Below are 16,451 nucleotides of genomic sequence, written 5' to 3'. Positions count from 1 at the left end.
TTCTTCTTCTGTCTTAGAGTAAATCAAAATATCATCGATGAACACAACCACAAAGCGATCCAAAAATGCATGGAAAATGCGATTCATATACTCCATAAACACGCCAGGCGCATTACTCACACCAAAAGGCATCACCTTATATTCATAATGACCATATTGCGTCCTAAAGGCCGTCTTCTGCATGTCTTCATCTTTTACTTTAATCTGATGATAACCCGACCTTAAATCAATCTTGCTGAACACACGTGCACCCACCAGCTGGTCCATCAAATCATCAATTCTAGGAAGTGGATATCTATTCTTTATAATTACTTTATTCAGTTGTCGATAATCAATGCACAACCTCATACTTCCATCTTTCTTCTTAACCAACAATACCGGCGCTCCCCAAGGTGAAACACTCGGTCTAATGAACTTCTTATCTAGCAATTCCTCCAACTGTTTCTTCAACTCAGCCAACTCAGAGGCTGACATACGATAAGGTGTCATAGACACAGGCTTCGTTCCCGGAACAAGGTCAATAGAAAATTCAACTTCTCTCTCCGGTGGTACATCAGGGATTTCATCAGGGAAAACTTCAGGAAAATCACACACCACCTGCAACTTATCAATCACTGCTTGATTCTCCAAAGATAAGGATGCCATCAAGGAAAACATCAAGATCCCATCGCGTTCTAATTGCTTCAGCTGCTTAGTAGACAAAAATTCTGCTCCACTTTCCTCTTCAGCAGAAGAGAAACGCACCGACTTACTAAAACAATTAATGAGAACATGGTTGTACTCTAACCAGTTCATACCGAGAATTACATCCATTCCACTCAGAGGCAGACAAACTAAATCAATCTCAAAATCACGATCAAACATAGACAAAGGACATCGTAAACAAACAAGAGAAGTAGTCACCGAACCCTTAGCTGGAGTTTCGACGACCATTTCTCCACTCATATCAGACACAGCAAGACCCAACTTAGAAGCACAATCAAAAGCAACAAAACAATGTGTAGCACCAGTATCAATAATAGCAACTAAAGGAGTATTGTTAATATAACAAGTACCTCTGATCAAACGATCCTCATTTTCAGTCTGAGTACCAGTCAAAGCAAACACCTTCCCTCTAGTCTGAGTCTTCTTCGGATTCGTACACTGAGACCCAATATGACCCTCTTCTTTGCAGTTAAAACACACAATGTCCGCATGCTTACACTCTGCAAGTGTATGTCCTTTACTGCCACAACGAAAGCACCGTTTAATATCCTTAGTCCAAGCATTACTCTTATGGCCTTTCTCGCCACAAGTGTAACAAACAACCTCAGCACCAGCATCCTTCTTATTTGACCTCCTCTCATCATTAGCTCTTCCTTTTCCTTTGTCAGCAGGAGCACTGTAAGGCTTTGGGCGACTTTGTTGGCCCTTACCCCTCTTCTCACTCATAATCTTATAATGAGCTTTGCTGTCATCTTCATAGATTCTGCATCTGCTCACCAAAGCAGAAAAGTCACGGATCTGTTGGTAACCAATGGCTCGCTTAATATCAGCACGCAAACCATTCTCGAACTTGATACACTTAGAGAACTCAGCATTGTCCCCAGTGTAGTGTGGGTAGAACTGAGCCAGCTCCACAAACTTTGCTGCATACTCTGTCACCGACATGTTTCCTTGCTTCAGCTCAAGGAACTCGATCTCTTTTCTTCCGCGAACATCCTCAGGAAAATATCTGTTGAGGAACTCTCTCTTAAACACAGCCCAAGTAATAACTGCATCATCCTGCTCTAGTGTAGGTTGGAGGCTCACCCACCAGTCATCAGCTTCCTCAGCCAGCATATGCGTTCCAAAACGCACCTTCTGATCATCAGTACATTGCATAACTTTGAAAATTCTCTCAACCTCCTTGAGCCACGTCTGTGCTCCATCAGGGTCGTACCTTCCTTTGAAGGTAGGAGGATGATTTCTCAGAAAGGTCTCCAACATTCTCACATCAGCATTTGCACCAGCACCAGCATTTGGATGTTGTCCCACAGCTTGGGCTACAGCTTCCAAAGCAGCAGCAATCGCAGCATCATTTCTTCCAGCCATTCTAGTCCTCTTATAGCAAATAAGATTCGCAGCCTCCAGGTCTCTTCTCTGCACAACACACAACATTTAGAATATCATAATAGTGGTATTCCAACTCCTAAAGACACAACTCGACTCACTACTTGGCCGGACGGACCGACCTGCTCTGTTACCAATTGTAACACCCCGTTTTCCCAACATAAAATTTCATTTAAAATCAGAGTATTTAATTCATAACGGAATGCTACACACTACTTTAACATCTCAAAACAGATAATAATAATTATCCTTCAAATTCAACATCATGAAAAATCTTAAACTGTTGCAGCAGAAAATAGTTCAACATTTTAAAGTCTTGGCACGCAAGCCTTATTGGAAAATCTCATAAATTAGTTCATAAAAGAGACACGTAAGGAATAGCAGTAAAAGCAAGCCCCCATCCCGTTACGTATCAGAGCACCTAAACACCAAGTGAGGAGTCCACTCACGAACGCCTCTAATCTTTATTACCTGCACATTACCCACGGTCGAGGCAACATATACGCAGAAGGGGTGAGATTTCATAATCAATACATTAAGCATATAATCTAATAAAATGCATTTAACAACTTAAACATTAATAACATATCAACAATTAACAATTAGCATATTTTTCATTTCATAACAAATACAACCATCAAATACCATTACTAATTTTCATCGCAAATCATAATCATCTTAACACTCAATTTGACGACACAACTCATCTTTGACCATGCAACTCTATCAACTCAACAACAACTTGACAACACAACTCATCTTTGACCATGCAACTCTATCAACTCAACAACAACTTGACAACTTAAACAACATGAAACTTCTTGATATGCAAATGCATGTGGTACCATTCAACAACAAAATGAGCATAGTAGGCTCTTCAACGTGTGAGCACAAAGGCTGCCGGGCCTAATGCCCCCAACTTTAATGAGCACAATGGCTGCCGGGCCTAAAGCCCCCAACTTTAATGAGCACAATGGCTGCCGGGCCTAAAGCCCCCAACTTTAATGAGCACAATGGCTGCCGGCCTAAAGCCCCCAACTTTAATGAGTATGCAATGAACTCAACTTCCAACAACTTAGACTACAACATAAACAACTCATACGACTCATAATCATGGACCACTCCTTGAATTCTACAACATAGACCGACTCATGCAACTTCAAGACACTAACAGTCAAAAGCAGGGAACAGCAGCAAGATACAACATTTAATAACATTTGAATGCGTTAACATCATCTAAGGTATGAATTACATCAACATAAATACCATAAAGCATCATTATAACATTCATGCAACCACACTTCTAATTTCAGTCACCTGAACAGACTGCAGGGTCTATTAAAACATCCTAAACAGCTCTCTTACTTAATTCTGAGGTCAACTCAAGACTACACGTGCGAAGGGATCGCATCGGGACAATTTTGGGCGACTAACAGCCTAACTCGCAGTGGCGAGTAACTCTGCTCGCAATGGCGAGCAAAGCGTGCATTCTGGGTTCCTAAGTCCTTACTCGCAGTGGCGAGTTATTCTGCTCGCAGTTGCGAGCTTACAGGTCACTCGCAGTTGCGAGTTGCATTGCTCGCAGATGCGAGCTCTGGGTTCTAGCTCGCCGTTGCGAGTGTTCTTGCTCGCAGATGCGAGCGATGAATGTCAGTACGGCCAGAAACCTAAAAATCACAACTTTTCACCTATACTCATGATTCCTTCATCCAAATAGCATCTAATTATCATCTTAAGTCATATCTAAGGTCTGTACACTAATTTTGCATCAATCTAACATCTGTTCTTGATTCATTCGTCAAAATTGATCCTAAACCTAATTCTCAATTCTCACCAAAACTTAACCTAATCATGCTAAATTCATCCTATAGAATTATACCCTTAATAATATTGAAAATTAGTCTCACCCTTACCTGATAATAGCAGAATCGCAACCCTCCTTTGGTTCTTCTCTCTTTCTGACTTTTATCCCTTTTTCTCCAAAAACGTACGTACTACTTTTCCTAACTTATGTCTGTCTATTTATCTCTCCTTTTACTCTTCTCACTACTAATTTCTCATCTCACCACGCAGCCCAATCTTTAATATTTTTATTTTATTTATCATATCTTATTTTATTTAATAATAAAATAAGTCACACCAACATAACAACTTCACAACATCAATATACTTCACGTCATTCTAGAAAATCACATAATTTATCTATAAATCATGCAAACTATTTAAATTCTTAAATCATATAAATATATATATAAATAAATATATAAATCCTCATTAAATTAAGTAAATAATTAAGACGGGCGTTACATGAACCAGAAGTAGTCATGGCTAATGAAGGTGAAAATGATGCTCTACCAATGTGGGTTAGTCCGAGGAGGCTAGCTAATCTTGGAAATCAAAATGCCAAATCAATTGAGCTGAAGTCGGGGTTGATAAACTTGATAACTCATAACTAGTTTACCGGTATGGATCATGAGGATCCATATAGACATTTAACCAACTTCTATGGTATCGCCGGGACACTTGGTTTGAAGGAAGATGAGGAAGAGGGTATGTTTGTGAAATTGTTTCCTCATTCTTTGATCGGGAAGGCAAAGGAGTGGTATATTGATCAACCAACTTCTTTGATGGAAAACTGGGCTGAGCTAGAGAAAGCGTTTCAAGAAAGATTCTTTCCGAAGGATAGGCATCTTGAGGCAAAAACTTCAATTATAACTTTTGCTCAAGGCCAAAGTGAGTCTCTTTGTGAAGCTTGGGAGCGCTATAAATCATTGCTAAGGAATTGTCCAAAGCATGGTTTTGATAGCCAAATGCAACTATATCTTTTTCATCAAGGGCTTCAAGACATGTCCAAGACGATGCTAGATGCAAGTGCTGGAGGTTCTATTGCTATGAAAAATCCAGTTGATGCTGTCAAAATCATTAATCAAATGGCTCTCAACACAAGAAAATCTTCTCACAACCGGAATCTTCAACAAAGGAAAGCCGGTATCCTTGAACTAGAAGCAAATGATGCGGTTTTGGCTCAAAATAAGCTTCTCACTCAACAAATAGAAGCTATGCAAAAGGAGATGAGAGCTATGCCAAAACAAATTCTTGAATCTCTCAAGCAAGAAGGAGGAACCGCTCAAGTCAATACTTGTGGACTTTGTACGGGGGATCATCCCACCGGCTATTGTCCCGCACCCGGTTCTTTTGAAGAGGAAGAGGTCAACTATGTGGGAAACCAACAAAGACCTAACCAACCACAATAAGCCGGAACCTCACAACAATCCCAAAATCCGGGTACTTCCAACTTTCAAGGAAGATATCCGGCCAATCAAAACTTTCAAAGACCATGGAGAGCACCTTACAACAATAACTACCAATATCCACAATCAAACTTCTACCAACAACCTTACCCTCAATTCCAACAACCATTCAATAATCAATACCAATTTCCACCACAAAATAACCCTCAACAACCTAACAATTCCCAAAGCACCGAAGAAACTTTGAAGCAATTCATGCAAATGTCCATGGCTAACCAGAAAAATACCGACGCGTCCATCAAAGGCCTTGAAACGCAAGTTGGTCAGTTAGCACAACAAATGGCTCAAGGTCCTCCGCAAGTGGGAACTTTCACCGCTAACACTCAACCAAATCCTAAGGAGCATCACAAAGCATAGCAGTCAAAAGCTATTGCTACAAGGAGTGGTAGAGTAGTAGGTAAAGGGGTAGGTGAAGATATTGTTGTTGAAGAGAAGAATGATGAAGTTGTCAATGAGGAGGACAAAGAGAAGTTCGAGGAGGATGTTGTAGAGACAGAGAAGGAAGTGTATATAAAGAATAAAGAAGAATTAGTTGAAAAAGAAAAAAAATCAAAAAAGAGAACTAGTGGAACAAGAGGAGATGGAGAGGAAGAAGAAAGATGTGGGGAAAGATAAAGGGAAGAAACAAGAAGTTGAGAAGCAAGTGGTGGCTCAACGTTTACCATACCCACATGCTCCATCGAAGAAAGACAAAGAGCGGCAATACGCAAGGTTTCTTGAACTCTTCAAGAAGTTGCAAATTGATATACCATTCTCAGAAGCCTTGGAGCAAATGCCGGTCTATGCGAAATTCATGAAAGATATCCTTTCCAAGAAAAGAAGAGTCAATGATGAAGAGACGATCCAAATTGATGCCAATTGTAGTGCTATTATTCAAAGAACGTTGCCTAAGAAAGAGCAAGATCCGGGAAGAGTCACTCTACCGGTAGCTATTGGCACAACACATGTAGGTAAAGCACTACTTGATCTTGGATCAAGCATAAATCTCATGCCTTTGTCCGTTGCCAAAAGAGTTGGTGACCTTTGTATAAAGCGGACTAGGATGATGTTGCAATTGGCCGACAAATCCTTTGCAAAACCACTAGGTATGGCCGAAGATGTTCTTGTAAAAGTGGACAAATTTACTTTTCCGGCTGACTTTGTGGTTATGGATGTCGAAGAAGATGAGGATGTGCCTATCTTAATGGGAAGGAATTTCATGCAAACGGCTCGGATGATGATTGATCTTGATGATAATATCATGAAGGTCAAGGTAAATGATGAAGAGGTTACTTTCAACATCCGGGAAGCCTTGAAGTACTCAAAAGACAAGGGTGCATGTTTCAAAATGGATGCAACCGAAGAAGTCATCTTGACTACTCGGAAGCAATTGCACAATAGAACACCCCTTGAGAGTGCTTTGGTGGACGCACTCAATGCTATTGATGAAGACGAAGCAAGAGCTTTTGAAGAGTGTTTGAAGGAGCTAGATTCTTTGAAGGAGATTCTTCCTAATCAAGCCATACTGGAAGATTTGAAAGAAGAATCTAAGGAAGAAGCAAAAGTTGATGACACCAAGGTAGAATTGAATGTTTTACCATCTAATTTGAAATATGTTTTTCTTGAGAAAGATGGTACAAAACCGGTGATCATTAGTAGCTCCTTGTCCATCAATGAAGAAACAAAATTGGTAGAGGTCCTCAAGGCCAACAAGGAAGCGATAGGGTGGAAGTTATCCGACTTGAAAGGGATAAGTCCATCTTATTGTATGCACAAGATTATGATGGAAGAAAACTACAAGCCGGTAGCACAACCACAGCGCCGCTTAAATCCAAACATGAAAGAGGTGGTGCGAAAGGAAGTAGTGAAGTTGCTTGAAGCCTGTATGATCTATCCTATCTCGGATAGTGCTTGGGTAAGCCCGGTTCAAGTAGTTCCCAAGAAAGGAGGAATGACGGTGATCACTAATGATAAAGATGAGTTGATCCCAACTAGAACCGTCACCGGATGGAGGATGTGTATAGATTATAGAAGACTCAATCAAGCAACAAGGAAGGATCACTTCCCCTTGCCCTTCATGGATCAAATGCTTGAAAGACTCTCCGGTCAATCCTTTTATTGCTTCTTAGATGGTTACTCCGGTTACAATCAAATCGCCGTGAACCCAGATGATCACGAGAAGACGGCTTTCACTTGCCCCTTTGGTATTTTTGCTTATCGAAGAATGCCATTTGGTTTGTGTAATGCACCCGCAACTTTTCAACGGTGTGTTCAAGCAATCTTCTCCAACTTTATTGGTAAATGCATGGAGGTGTTCATGGATGATTTCTCAGTTTTCGGTTCGTCATTTGATATGTGTTTGAATAGCTTGGATACCGTACTGAAGCGGTGTATTGAAACTAGCTTGGTGCTCAATTGGGAGAAATGTCACTTCATGGTTACCGAGGGTATTGTCCTTGGTCATAAGATTTCTGCTAAGGGTATTGAGGTAGACCAAGCAAAGGTCGATGTTATTGGAAAGCTTCCACCATCGGTGAATGTCAAAGGTGTTCGGAGTTTTCTTGGTCATGCCAGATTTTACCGGAGATTCATTGAAGACTTCTCAAAGATAGCAAAGCCTATGAGCAACTTGCTCAACAAAGATAAGTCTTTTATTTTTGATAATGAATGTCTTTTAGCATTTGAAACTTTGAAAGAAAGATTGACCACTGCACCAATAATCATTGCTCCTAATTGGAATTTAAATTTTGAATTAATGTGTGATGCAAGTGATTATGCTGTTGGTGCGGTCTTGGGTCAACGTAAGGACAAAATTTTTCATGCTATTCACTATGCAAGTAAGGTTTTAAATGAGGCACAAATCAATTATGCCACAACTGAAAAAGAGTTACTTGCAATAGTTTATGCAATGGAGAAATTTCGTTCTTACCTTGTAGGTTCCAAAATTGTTGTTTATACTGACCATGCAGCTATCAAGTATCTCCTTACTAAGTCCGACTCAAAGCCAAGGCTCATCCGTTGGATGTTGTTGCTTCAAGAGTTTGACTTAGAGATCAAAGATAAGAAAGGCACGGAGAATCTTGTAGCTGATCACCTTTCAAGGTTGACAAACAATGAGGTAACCAAGAATGAAACGGAAGTTCGTGAAGAATTTCCCGATGAAAGGTTGCTTGCAATCAATGTGAGACCGTGGTTTGCCGACATGGTGAACTACAAAGCAACCGGGTTCATTCCGGAAGATTTTGAATGGCAACAACGCAAGAAGTTCCTCCATGATGTTAACCACTATGTGTGGGATGAGCCTTACTTGTTCAAAATTGGAGCGGACAATCTCTTGCGTAGGTGTGTGGATGATGAAGAGGCAAAGAAGATCCTATGGCAATGTCATAATTCACCCTATGGAGGTCACTTCAACGGGGAGAGAACAGCCGCAAAGGTACTTCAATCCGGGTTCTATTGGCCAACTCTATTCAAAGATGCCAATTTACATTGCAAGCATTGTGATGAATGCCAAAGAACCGGATCAATGTCAAAGAGAAATGAGATGCCTCTACAACTCATCCTTGAAGTGGAAGTGTTTGATTGTTGGGGTATAGATTTTGTTGGCCCTTTTCCTTCATCATATTCAAATGAGTACATTGTACCGCCCCGTTCTCCCAACAACGTAATATTAATTATTATAATCAGAGTAATCACACAACGGAGTGTCACACTACTTTTCAAAATTTCATAAATAGGAAATATCTATTTATTTAAAATCAATGTTTAGAATATCTTACTAAACTGCAGCGGAATAATTCTTTAAAAATATAATTTCAACCGAATTCAACATCAATGAAAATCTTGGCACAAAGGCCTCAACGTAATAGACATTATCCTCAACAATGATAAATCCAACAACGAGGTCCTTTCAAAATATGATACATAAAAGAATGAGAAGACATTCGCAACGATTTCCCCATCCTAGTATGTATCAGAGCCCTAGACACTTGAGCCGACCAAACCTACAAGTCATCAGTACCTGCACATTACCCACGGTCGAGGCAACATATACGCAGAAGGGGTGAGAAACTTATCCAATAATAATAATATATAATTCATCAAATTAATGAAAACAACAAAGCATATCACAACAGGCATCATTAATAATGTATTTAAATAAACACCTAAACAACGACATAATTATTTTCAGCAACAAGGTACAGCAACAACGACAACAACAACATTATCCACAACGACACCGACAACTCGACAATGCAACAACGACAACAACTCGACAATGCTACAACGACAACAACAACCCAACAATGCTACGACAACAACAACTAATGCATCATGCAGGTGGTACCAATCTACGCGCGTTGAATGCTAAGCATTCCAGGGCATAAGCCCCCAACGATTTGGATGGTTAAAGCATCTCAGGGCATAAGCCCCCAACAGGTGAATGATAAACATTCCAGGGCATAAGCCCCCAACGGGTTGAATGATGAACATTCCAGGGCATAAGCCCCCAACAGATGTGAGTATGCAAATGGACTCAACTTGTGTATATCAACATACAACTTCAACAGCGACTACAACAACAACATATGTGCCTAAAACAATTATGACACACTCCCCAACTTTGACATTAGATGATACAACAACGTCAACAACGGAAATCAATAACATAGCATATATATAAATCAATTACATTCATCTCAAAGTCTAAAACATCCCCCAAAAGCAATTAAGTTTTGATCAATAGAACATAAGTCAAATATCCATAAAACACCTCAACTAAATCCCTAACACTTAAGTTTGAAGTTGGAAAACCAACCATAAGTTTTTGGACTAACTAGAGATTAGTTATGCTAAGTTTTCTTAAAATTTTCTGAAGACCCACCTGAACTATTTTTATCATAACTCAAAATCTACAAATCTTTTCCACTCCAAACCAAGGCCATTATAAAGCTAACTTAATTATCTACAACTTTCATGTTTACACTGAAAGCTAATTCAACACAGAAACGGGTGAAAATCAGTGAACAATCGAGGAAAAAGTTTGCAGAAAACGTGCCACGTTTTTACGACCAGAAAAACCCAACTTTCGACATTTTAAAATCGTGCCACGATGCCCAAAACGTGCCACGTTTTTGACAGTACCAAGTCAAAAAAAACAGCTTTTCAAAAGTGCGATTTCAACATAGTTTCACCCAAAAATCCCATCTTTGATCCCTTAATCACCCAAATTGTCTTAGAAACATGTTTACAGGTTTAGTATACAACATAGGGAACAAAACAACATATAATTATGCAATTCAACAACAAGTTTCATCATAATTCATCATCTATCATAACTTCTCAAACCCTAGAAACCAAGAACAACAAATTCATCAATTTTCAAATTATATATCACGATTATTGAAAGGAATCCCACCCTTACCTTAATTCAGCAAAAATGAACGAATAGCTACAACAATCGATTCCTTCCTAGCTCTCTCTTGGTTCTTCTCCTCTTCCTCTCCAAAACCAGTTTTTTCTCAATTGTACGTGAAAATGTTTATGTTCTCACTTTTCTTTCTTTTACTCTCAAAAATATAACTCTTTCCTTTTCTCACTTAACTCCCACTAAACTCTCATAATTATTTACTTAATTCTCATTAACTAAAATAAATACTATTTCTACCTATTTCTATTTCTCCTATTATTTCCACAAATAATAAGACAATATTCATTCAAATAAAACACAACTCTATAAATCATATAATAAAATAGCATCACACCATATATCACATAAAATCACCCAAAACACATATTTCACATAAAATCATCTATTTAAAAAATAAATTCATATAAAAATACTCACACATCTACTAAAAATAATTAAATAAAAATGGGGTGTTACAACTCTCCCCAACTTATAGAATTTCGTCCTCGAAATATTACCTCAAGCAAACAACTCAGGATATGACTCATGCATCTTACTCTCCAACTCCCAAGTAAGACTTTCACCAGTTGCCCCTCCCCAAACAACTCTCACTAGAGGTATATCTTTGCCTCTCAACGTCTTCACCTTGCGATCATCAATCCTCAAAGGTAAAGTCTCCACCGTAAGGTTGTCTCTAACTTGCACATCATCTCTAGGAATAACATGTGAAGGATCCGCTACATACTTCCGAAGTTGCGACACATGAAACACATCATGCAAGTTCGAAAGATGTGGTGGCAACCCGACTCTATAAGCCACCGTGCCAATTCTCTCAGATATTTGATAAGGACCAATAAATTTTGGAGTTAACTTCTTGGACTTCAATGCACGACCCACACCGGTCATAGGAGTGACTCTCAAGAACACATGGTCACCCTCTTGAAACTCAAGGTCTTTCCTACGCTTGTCATGATAACTCTTCTGTCGACTCTGCGACTCTTTCATATGCTCTATTATCATCTTGACCTTCTCTGTAGTCTGCTGAACTATTTCCGGTCCCAACACAATACTTTCACCCGACTCAAACCAACATAAAGGAGTCCTACACCTTCGACCATATAAAGCTTCGAAAGGTGCCATACCAATACTCGAATGGTAACTATTGTTGTACGTGAACTCTATCAATGGTAGGTGACTGTCCCAAGCTCCACCTTGCTCAAGTACACACACCCTCAACAAGTCTTCTAATGATTGAATCGTTCTTTCTGACTGACCATCTGTTTGCGGATGATACGCTGAACTCAACTTCAGTTGAGAGCCCAAAGCTTCTTGCAAGCCCTTCCAAAATCTCGAAGTGAACCTCGGATCTCTATCCGACACAATACTCGACGGGACACCATGCAACTTCACAATATTATGAATATAAATCTCCGCCAACTGAGCTACCGAATAAGTGATATTAATTGGAATAAAATGTGCCGACTTCGTCAATCTATCGACAACAACCCAAATGGCATCATGCCCTCTTTGAGTGTTTGGTAAACTAGTCACAAAATCCATGGAGATGCTATCCCATTTCCATTCAGGCACATCTAAAGGCGTCAACAAACCAGCAGGCTTCTGATGTTCAACTTTCGATTTCTGACAAGTCAAACAAGCATATACAAATTGTGCGACATCACGCTTCATCCCAGACCACCAAAACAGTTTCTTCAAGTCATGATACATCTTTGTAGCTACCGGATGGATACTCAAGCTACTTCTGTGACTTTCTTCTAAAATCAACTTTTTCAATTCATTATTATCAGGGATACAAATCCTGCCTCGGAATCTCAACACTCCTTGATTATCAATCTGAAAATCACCATCTGCATTCTGATTACTAGCAGCCATCAAGTCTACAAATTTCACATCAGCTTCCTGGGCTTCTTTGATACTCTTCAAGAAATCGTTATTAATTTTCAGCATTCCCAACTGCACACTCTGAGGTGCCAATTCACAAAAAAGACTTAAGTCTCTAAACTGTTCCAGCAATTCAAATTCTTTCACCATCATAGCCGACATGTGCAACGTCTTCCGACTCAAGGCATCTGCAACCACATTAGCTTTACCCGGATGATAATTCAAACCAAACTCATAATCTTTCAACAACTCTAGCCACCTTCTCTGCCTCATATTCAACTCCTTTTGATCAAATAAATATTTCAAACTTTTATGATCACTAAACACTTCAAATCTGGAACCATATAAATAATGTCTCCAAATTTTCAACACAAAAACCACAGCAGCCAACTCTAAATCATGTGTAGGATAATTCTTCTCATGAATTCTCAACTGTCTAGAAGCATAAGCCACTACCTTACCATCTTGCATCAGCACACCACCCAAGCCCAACTTGGACGCATCACAATAAACAACAAAAGGTTTATCTGGCTCTGGCAAAATCAAAATTGGAGCCGTCGTCAATCTTCGCTTCAACTCATTGAAATTACTCTCACACTGAGCATCCCACACAAAAGCTTTACCTTTACAGGTCAACTGAGTCAATGGAAGTGCCAACCTCGAAAATCCTTCGATAAATCTACGGTAATAACCAGCCAAACCAAGAAAACTTCTAATCTCCGTAACTGACTTAGGAGTCTCCCACTGCGATACCGCTTCAACCTTCGATGGATCCACTGCAATACCACTACCAGAAATAATATGGCCAAGGAAACTTACTTCACTTAACCAGAACTCGCACTTTGACAGTTTTGCATACAACTTCTTTTCTTTCAGCACCTGTAAGACAGTCTTTAAATGTTCTGCATGCTCTTCTTCATTCTTAGAATAAATCAAAATATCATCAATAAATACAACAACAAACTTATCCAGAAAAGCATGAAAAATTCTGTTCATATACTCCATGAACACACCCGGCGCATTAGTAACACCGAAAGACATCACTTTATATTCATAGTGTCCATACCGTGTCCTAAAGGCCGTCTTCTGCATATCTTCATCCTTCACCTTAATCTGATGGTAACCTGACCTCAAATCAATTTTACTAAACACACGTGCACCCACTAATTGATCCATCAAGTCATCAATCCTCGGAAGTGGATACCTATTCTTTATCGTCACTTTATTAAGCTGACGGTAATCTATGCACAATCTCATGCTACCATCCTTCTTCTTCACCAACAATACTGGCGCTCCCCAAGGTGAGACACTCGGTCTTATAAATTTCTTATCAAGCAATTCTTCTAACTGTTTCTTCAACTCTGCTAACTCAACTGCTGACATACGGTAAGGAGCCATCGACACAGGCTTCGTACCCGGCACAAGATCGATCGAAAATTCAACCTCCCTCTCTGGTGGTACATCTGGAATCTCACCAGGAAAAACTTCAGGAAATTCATTCATCACGGGCAATCTATCAATTATCGACTGACTCTCTACAGACAAATACGCCATCAAGGAAAACATTAAGTTTCCATCATGCTCTAACCGCTTCAGCTGCTTGGTAGATAAAAACAATTAATATGCACATGGTTGTATTCCAACCAGTTCATACTAAGGGTTACACAACAAACAACAAACAGGACAACAAGGACAATACAAAATTGCCACACGACACTACTAGGCTCGACACGACTCTACTAATTGGCCGGACGGACCGACTTGCTCTGATACCAATTGTAACACCCCGTTCTCCCAACAACGTAATATTAATTATTATAATCAGAGTAATCACACAACGAAGTGTCACACTACTTTTCAAAATTTCATAAATAGGAAATATCTATTTATTTAAAATCAATGTTTAGAATATCTTACTAAACTGCAGCGGAATAATTCTTTAAAAATATAATTTCAACCGAATTCAACATCAATGAAAATCTTGGCACAAAGGCCTCAACGTAATAGACATTATCCTCAACAATGATAAATCCAACAACGAGGTCCTTTCAAAATATGATACATAAAAGAATGAGAAGACATTCGCAACGATTTCCCCATCCTAGTATGTATCAGAGCCCTAGACACTTGAGCCGACCAAACCTACAAGTCATCAGTACCTGCACATTACCCACGGTCGAGGCAACATATACGCAGAAGGGGTGAGAAACTTATCCAATAATAATAATAATAATATATAATTCATCAAATTAATGAAAACAACAAAGCATATCACAACAGGCATCATTAATAATGTATTTAAATAAACACCTAAACAACGACATAATTATTTTCAGCAACAAGGTACAGCAACAACGACAACAACAACATTATCCACAACGACACCGACAACTCGACAATGCAACAACGACAACAACTCGACAATGCTACAACGACAACAACAACCCAACAATGCTACGACAACAACAACTAATGCATCATGCAGGTGGTACCAATCTACGCGCGTTGAATGCTAAGCATTCCAGGGCATAAGCCCCCAACGATTTGGATGGTTAAAGCATCCCAGGGCATAAGCCCCCAACGGGTTGAATGATGAACATTCCAGGGCATAAGCCCCCAACAGATGTGAGTATGCAAATGGACTCAACTTGTGTATATCAACATACAACTTCAACAACGACTACAACAACAACATATGTGCCTAAAACAATTATGACACACTCCCCAACTTTGACATTAGATGATACAACAACGTCAACAACGGAAATCAACAACATAGCATATATATAAATCAATTACATTCATCTCAAAGTCTAAAACATCCCCCAAAAGCAATTAAGTTTTGATCAATAGAACATAAGTCAAATATCCATAAAACACCTCAACTAAATCCCTAACACTTAAGTTTGAAGTTGGAAAACCAACCATAAGTTTTTGGACTAACTAGAGATTAGTTATGCTAAGTTTTCTTAAAATTTTCTGAAGACCCACCTAAACTATTTTTATCATAACTCAAAATCTACAAATCTTGTCCACTCCAAACCAAGGCCATTATAAAGCTAACTTAATTATCTACAACTTTCATGTTTACACTGAAAGCTAATTCAACACAGAAACGGGTGAAAATCACTGAACAATCGAGGAAAAAGTTTGCAGAAAACGTGTCACGATTTTGGAAAACGTGCCACGTTTTTACGACCAGAAAAACCCAACTTTCGACATTTTAAAATCGTGCCACGATGCCCAAAACGTGCCACGTTTTTGACAGTACCAGGTCAAAAAAAAACAGCTTTTCAAAAGTGCGATTTCAACATAGTTTCACCCAAAAATCCCATCTTTGATCCCTTAATCACCCAAATTGTCTTAGAAACATGTTTACAGGTTTAGTATACAACATAGGGAACAAAACAACATATAATTATGCAATTCAACAACAAGTTACATCATAATTCATCATCTATCATAACTTCTCAAACCCTAGAAACCAAGAACAACAAATTCATCAATTTTCAAATTATATATCACGATTATTGAAAGGAATCCCACCCTTACCTTAATTCAGCAGAAATGAACGAATAGCTACAACAATCGATTCCTTCCTAGCTCTCTCTTGGTTCTTCTCCTCTTCCTCTCCAAAACCAGTTGTTTCTCAATTGTACGTGAAAATGTTTATGTTCTCACTTTTCTTTCTTTTACTCTCAAAAATATAACTCTTTCCTTTTCTCACTTAACTCCCACTAAACTCTCATAATTATTTA

At 39.1% G+C, this 16,451-nt stretch overlaps 1 protein-coding gene and 1 long non-coding RNA gene across 2 annotated transcripts in view; one reads left to right on the top strand and one right to left on the bottom strand.

Annotated features, from left to right (window-relative positions):
• LOC146922864 (serine/threonine-protein kinase CTR1-like) overlaps positions 1–16,451 on the top strand; it is a 68,631-nt gene that overhangs the window by 22,909 nt on the left and 29,271 nt on the right. The window lies entirely within an intron of this gene.
• Positions 9,213–10,891, bottom strand: LOC146922868 (uncharacterized). Its single transcript, XR_015010876.1, has 2 exons — positions 10,807–10,891; positions 9,213–9,402 (listed from the first exon to the last, which is right to left on the bottom strand). It is a non-coding gene; the product is annotated as an uncharacterized LOC146922868 (long non-coding RNA).

The sequence above is a fragment of the Medicago sativa genome, chromosome 5 (assembly GCF_051527215.1).
Source record: "Medicago sativa cultivar Bolivia chromosome 5, Bolivia_mono, whole genome shotgun sequence".
In the NCBI taxonomy this organism is placed as follows: Eukaryota; Viridiplantae; Streptophyta; class Magnoliopsida; order Fabales; family Fabaceae; genus Medicago; species Medicago sativa.
This window is presented reverse-complemented; position numbering and strand designations above follow the sequence as displayed.